This window comes from Mus pahari, chromosome 2 (assembly GCF_900095145.1).
Source record: "Mus pahari chromosome 2, PAHARI_EIJ_v1.1, whole genome shotgun sequence".
In the NCBI taxonomy this organism is placed as follows: Eukaryota; Metazoa; Chordata; class Mammalia; order Rodentia; family Muridae; genus Mus; species Mus pahari.
In genome coordinates this window covers 55,482,832-55,489,412 of record NC_034591.1, presented here as the reverse complement: position 1 = coordinate 55,489,412, position 6,581 = coordinate 55,482,832, and the positions used below count along the sequence as shown (strand labels likewise).

The following is a 6,581-nucleotide window of genomic DNA, read 5'->3' as shown; positions in this document are numbered from 1 at the left end:
TATCTTTGGAATAGCATGTGTTGGGATGATGCCTTCCCCTTCTTACCCCTAACTAGCAGTGTCAGTCAAAGATCTGGACCCAAGGTCATGACAGCATGTGAGCTGGCACTGCCCCTCACCAGTAGTAGCACTCAGAAGAGCACAGTAGAGCTGTGCCGGTGTGTGGCAGAGGTGTAAATCAGCCCCAAGGGCAAGAGTGTGAGTGAGAGAGCTGGGTCTCCTCTCTACCCTTGAGACCCTAGTTCCATCTCTCTTCACAACACTGAAGCTGCTCCATTTCTCTTTTTCTCTCCTCTGATCACAACATACTTGCACATTGTGGTAGCCCCCTCTATAGGATGGCCACAGAGCTGGCTGGGCCCTGAGTAATATCCCCCATCTACACTTCATGGGGTGGAGGCAAGTGCACTGGAGAGCAGGTCTGGAGGTGGCATGGCAGACCACAGACCTTTGTCTGTTTTCCTTCTCCCACACAGCCTGGATTTAGTTTGATTTGATTGGATTTTTTATGAGTCCTAGGCATACAAAGATGGCTTTGGCCACCAAAGCCAGTCATCAAGCTAGGATGAACAAAGGATTGCCATCTGCTCTGTCCCTGACTGATATAAGGACACCATCAACAAGGTGTCTCTTTGCCCACTGCCGGGGATGGGGTGGGGATGTTCATTTTTCTTTAAAGGGCACAGAGAAAGACACACACAGAAAATGCCATTAGAAGCTGAAGGAGTAATAAGTGCATAGGGCAGCAGAAAGGAAGAAATATTAGCCTCGATTGTTCGGCCCAGTGAAAATATCCTCTTAAAACTTATAGAAAGCCACAGATATAGGATCAACAGAAGCCAAGGGAATTTAAAACAAGCAGGTCCGTACTAAAGGAAATGTGACAGGAAGTCTTTTAGGCAAATAGAAAATGACATATGAAAGAAATTTCACTCTTCAATGAGTCAAAAGCAAGCAAGCAAAATGAAAAATACATGGATTGATGATTTTAAATTGTCTAGTGTTGGAAATGCAGATCAAGGCATGTGACTTTGGTAACACAGGTAATAACAACATTAGAATAAGCATAGCATGATGGATAGAAGGCATAAATTTCACTACTCTGTGATCTTGATGAGAAATGTGTAAATCACAAAATGTAAAGAAATACAATTTACCCTCTAGAGAAGGTTTTGGCAAACTACAACCCTCATCACAATCTGACCTCCTGCCCAGATTTGCTCAAACCTATTAGTTTACGCAACGTCTGGATGTGAGCTTATTCCGCAAAAGGTGATGGTGAGCAACAGGAAGAGAAAGAAGAGATCCACAGAGATGAAAGCCACTGTCTTTGTTCCAGAAAATATTGGTCACACGTGAGCCCCGAAGCAAGCAATCAATACAATAAAACAAAGATGTTTATATAATAAATAGTGAAGCAAAACAGAGTCATAAAATTCTCAACCAAAAGAAATCCCAAAATGGATAAGAAAGAGGAACAAAAGACAAATGGGCTGATTGACTAAATCAGAAAAAAAAAAAAGGAGCGGTTATTACTTTAAAATATCACCATATCAATTATTATATGTAATATGTCTCCTATTGTATTAAAAGTAGGTTATTTAAATTATATTAAAAGTCAGAAATAGTGAAATATGCAAGAGTAAAAGTAAAAAGAAATAAAACATTTATTTTTAAAAGTTATAGTCCCAAGTCTATCCCCAAACACTTGAAAAATTACAGCAAAGAAAGTGTACCTGCTTCAGGTCCATTGAATAGTGGCTGTTTACAGAAACTATAGCAGTACTATACAGTAGAAAACTCAACAATAATAGAGAGATAAAAATCTAGTGTATGAAATGATGTGTATCATTGCATACGCACTACACTAAATGAAAGATAGGCACAGATGATGACATTATCTGATGCAGTGATATCAAATGCTAAAGTAGACAAAATGACAATAATAAAAAGAGAATACTGGTGCTCCATATCTTGGATGTGGGTGGACGGTGATTACAAAAGTCAGCATGGTAATACTGGCATGGTGGAAAGTGTCCGTTGTTGACTGTGCTGTGTGTCTTTGTTTGATTTCCATTGCTGCAATAAGGGCAGAGTAAACCAGACTTCTGGGGTGAGAGATTTTACTTGGTTGCATATCCTTTTTATAGTCTGTCATTGTGAGAAGCCAGGACAGGAGTTCAGGACAGAAACCTGGAGGCAGGGACTGAAGCAGAGCCCATGGAGACCACTACTTACTGGTTTGCTCACTGTCTTCCATATATAACCTGAAAGCAGCCGTGCAGATACCACCCAAAATGGGTTAGGTCTTCCACACCATTAATCAAGAAAGTGCCCTGAAAATGTTTCTGCAGTCCATCCTGGTGAACACTTTTTTTTTTTCAATTGGGCCCTCGCTTTCCAGATGCCTTTTGAATGTGTCAAGTAGACAAAAACTAACCAGTGTGCCAATACACAAATAGACATGAATATGAAAATTTCTAAGAATCTACTTTTAAAATTTGTGAAGCTTATTTGCTGTAAACAGCATAATACAATATTCTACTCCACAAAGATTATTATTAAAGAATATTATCACTCAGTAAATAGCAGTATGTGTACTTAATAAGTTGATATTAGTACTCAGTGAACACTAAAATTCATGATAGATAATGTTATTTTCTTTCATTTTATGAAGCCTACTTAAATGTATGTGTGGTTTCAGTGGGCAAGTTGCTATTTTTCTGAGTTTATATTCCCCTTGATTAATTAGGGTGGTACCTAAACTGATGTTAGATTAGGGATGGAGGGAATATGTAAGACCCCTGAGACGTTCAGAATACTCAAACTCTTGATTTGAGTATTAACAAGCTAAGTGTTTAATTTGCAAAATGCACATGTATGACCCTCAAAGAACACATTATATACAAATAAAGTTTGTATATAAACTAGAATATATAAGGAGCACCATGAAAAAACAAAGTCCGGGGGTTTCTTAATGACCACAAGACAGTTGTCTGCATGTCTGTACCATCACAGTCTTTAGACTCTAAAAGGCAGCAGATAAACAGCATGCACTGTGGGGTCTGTGCCAGTAGCCATTCTGAAGGGTCTGGTCTGGTCTTGTTAAAGTAGACTCTGACTAGAACTACTGTGCAAGGGCACATTCGTGTCTTTAGCGACAGTAACAATGGCATGGTTTCCTACTGGAAGCAGGTGCAAAGCTCAGATAGACTCCATCCCTCTAAAAGCTAAATGGCCAGAGCATTGAGCAATAGTGCATCAACTGGAGGAAAAGGTCTTCTCATGCAGTGATTTCAGGCTGTGTGATTGAATTGGGGAAAGCATTTCTGGATGATGGCATTACAGGCTGTTTAATGCTGCATTTTCACTGGAGGGAGAACAATGATCCAGTGTTGTTCCTGAACTTGAAATGTCTGTCACTTTTCATTCATACTATCGCCCTACATGTGGCATACGATAATGCTTTCCCACTGCAGATTTTATTGTCAAATATCCTTAGCAGCCACTAAAGGTGGAATATTACTACAATGCCAGCATACAGGAGGCTGAGGAGGACCCAAGATTCAAGGACAGACCGAACTACTCACTGATATCCTGTTTCCAAAGCAAAAAGCAAAGATTTAATGATTTTATAGAAGGATTGACCATACAGTTATTTATAAGAAGTCAACAAAGGAGAATTAGTGAAATCAGGTTTGATGGATATCTTTTCTAGCATAATGAACAAACCCTCCAATAATCAAGGACATTTATGAACACCGAGATAGTCTACCCTCTATAACTTGACTGAGAACTCAAGTCATACCTAAATGCATAGACACACAAATGGATCACAAGACATAGCTCTCCAATACCTCTTTCCACCATTTAAAATATTTTATGCATGTTTGAAAATTATATATGTACAAAACACGTGTTTTTAGAGGTTTCTCAGGAAAATACACCCAAAGTACCCTTTATTATACACCCAGTAGGCCAAATTTTGTATAGGCATTTCTAAAATATGAATATCCATGTTCCTCATGTACCTCTTTTATTGAATGCTTTCTTCTTTTCTTTGTAAAGTCTCATTATTCTAGAAAAAGAATAAAGTTAGTAAAAGTCAATGCCATTTTCTTCCTAATTACTCCAGAGATACCAACTGATTGGCCCTTAAAAATAAGACTCTAAAGCTACTACTTTCAGATGGATTGGGACAAATCCCATGTGACTGATGAGTTTAGAAAAGAATCTGATGTTCCCAGCTACAATTCTCTGCCTCCAACAATAAGAAACATGTTTTAATCAATAAGGAAAGGAGTTTTTTTTTTTTTTTTACCTCAACAATAGCAACCCCACAAGGACGCAGGGCGATGGTGTTTTGTGCTTCCTTGCTTTCCAAACATAACAGCAGTTGGAGGATGAGCATTTAACTTCTCTGCTATTTATTTAAGCAATAATTCAGAGGTGAGAACACTGGCTTCCTGGAACTTTATATTGACCTCCTAGAGGCCAATATAGAAACAGAGTGAGCAGTAGCCAAAGACTGAGTCATACTGCAGAGAACGCTCTCAAATGCAGTGTTTCCCACATCTTCTACTTTAAGAGCTGTGTGGCCCGAAGAAAAACAGATGAATGTACCCAAGGAAGCTGTAAAAATCTGTTCTTTGGGGTTGAGATTCTACTTATTTTTAGGGATAAAGCAGCCAAATTGTGTGTGTGTGTGTGTGTGTGTGTGTGTGTGTGTGTGTATTCATTACTCGGGCATTAATATCAGAAGATTAATGTATCATACTTTTGTTTGCATTTCTCTTTTCAAACATAATGGCTCTGCTAAGGGCCTTCTGTTTTTATTAATGTTTCCAGAATGTGAAAGTGATGGCTGGGTCTGTCTTCGGGGTATGCAAATTTTATGAAACCCAAATATATTGGAGAAAAGTAAACACACTTGTATTGACAAAGGACTCTGGCTGAAGATTGAGTTCTTGATTTGAATTTTTTCAGAAAGAAGTGCGTTATATAGTTTCAAAAATCTGTTCATGTGCAACATTTTATTTAATAACGGTATACCTATGAGGGATCTCTTGTGATAATTCTTATTTGACAAGTGGGGAACAGTGTTGATGTATTTTCTCAGTTTCAATAAAGGGAAGAGCTGCCTATCAGCTATAGACCTCTTCACTCACAGACATATTATTTGCCAGATACAATCCTGAGTGTTGGAGGGGAGATTATCAATGGAGAGGGTTAATATTAAAGATATATGGTATAAGGCACACCATAAAATAATTTATCAATATCCTATTGTTAATAGCAAGTAAGTGTAGAATATCCTAGGAAAACACAAAATTATAGATAATACAGTTAGGCTATACACAGCAGTGGGCTGTTAAGAGAAAGATAATTAAAACTTGAAGAATTGGCAAAGGTTAACAGGATGAATAGCAGCATCAATATACATTACTAGAATTGATTTTGACACGGTCATGAAGCCAGATCATCTATAAGTGTTATGGGAACCTTTGGCCCAGCAGTGATGATTAATATGTGAAGGTGAGAGCATAAGATATCTGTAAATCACATCCAAAGAGGTTTGATATTGACCAGAAGACCATGGAGGAAGATCATGAAAACATCCTGGGGGACTCACAACTATATTTGTCTTCACAGAACAAAACAAAGCCTATTCGTGCAGCACATATGAGAATGGCTTAGAGACAACATAGAGGTAAAACAGATATGTCCTGCCCATTCAGCAGACTAAGCAATGTAAAGACTCCATTAAGGTCAGAAGGTACACTTGGAATTAAAAATGATCAGAGATATCTTATTATTTCACTTGCAAAAAGCAACTGAAGGAAGAAAATATATGTGGTTTGAGGGAGATATTGAGCTTCGTTGTTGGAAAAAACAAGGATGCTGAAATGTACAGTGGCTGGTTGCAATGCATCCTGTGGCTGGTCATGTGGCCATGTTGTATCTGGTGGCTGGTTACACTGTATCTGGTGCATGGTCACATTGCATCCAGTAGCTGGCTGTATTGTATCTGGTAGCTGGTCACATTGCATCAGGTAGCTGATCTCTTTACATGTGGTGTCTGTTTGCATTGTGTCTGGTGTCTGGTCACATTGCATCTGCTTGCTGGTCTTGTTGCCATGTTGTATCTGCTGACTGGTCACATTGCATCTGGTGACTTGTTAAATTGCATTTCCAATCAGGAAAGTGAGGATGCTGTTGTTCATATGCCTGTTTCCTATCTACACCCCCCAGCACACACACACACACACACACACACACACACACACACACACACACACACACACTTTTCTTTCTGTCTGGGACCACAGCCTGTGCTTTGTTAGTACCACTCTCAGAACTCTCAGGCTGGGACTTCTATCCTTAATCAAACCTTTCTGCAAATATTCTCATATGTTCCAGAGAAATGTCTCCTATGTGGCTACAAATTCAGTCAAGTTGAGACTGGAAATCAACCCCCACAGATACTAAAGTCAGGCCAGAGCATAGGAATGCTTCAAGCTTTCACATCTGACCAACTCAGTGAAGAGAAATCACAAAACGCTGATTTGAGAAACATGAAA

At 38.9% G+C, this 6,581-nt stretch overlaps 1 non-coding gene across 1 annotated transcript; it reads right to left on the bottom strand.

Annotated features, from left to right (window-relative positions):
• Positions 1-506: 506 nt before the first annotated feature.
• LOC115063482 lies at positions 507-651 on the bottom strand. Its single transcript, XR_003843355.1, has one exon. It is a non-coding gene; the product is annotated as a small nucleolar RNA SNORA48 (small nucleolar RNA).
• Between the last annotated feature and the right edge of the window lie 5,930 nt (positions 652-6,581).